This window comes from Pteropus alecto, unplaced genomic scaffold (genome assembly GCF_000325575.1).
Source record: "Pteropus alecto unplaced genomic scaffold, ASM32557v1 scaffold81, whole genome shotgun sequence".
Lineage (NCBI taxonomy): Eukaryota > Metazoa > Chordata > Mammalia > Chiroptera > Pteropodidae > Pteropus > Pteropus alecto.
Window position 1 is genome coordinate 365,219 of NW_006433378.1, and position 300 is coordinate 365,518.

The window sequence follows — 300 nt, forward strand, 5'->3', positions numbered from 1 at the left end:
AGGGATATCCACTGATTTTCTAAAAGCAAACCTCTGTCGTTTGTCTTCAATGGCTGCAAACAATCCCAACTCTGGTCTGAGTATGACTGATACCTTTGAGTTGTTTGAGCTTTTAATTTATAAGGACTTAAAAGAGTAGCTTTGTGTTTAATTCATAAGACCTCAGGATATCTTTGAGAATTTAATGCATAGGGACATAAAAGAAATGTAAAACTCTGACCATTTTCTTCAACTCCTGAAATCTGTATCTCTTTGTGATTTAAAAAAAAAAAAAGCAATAAAACTGTCTAGCCTAAAAAG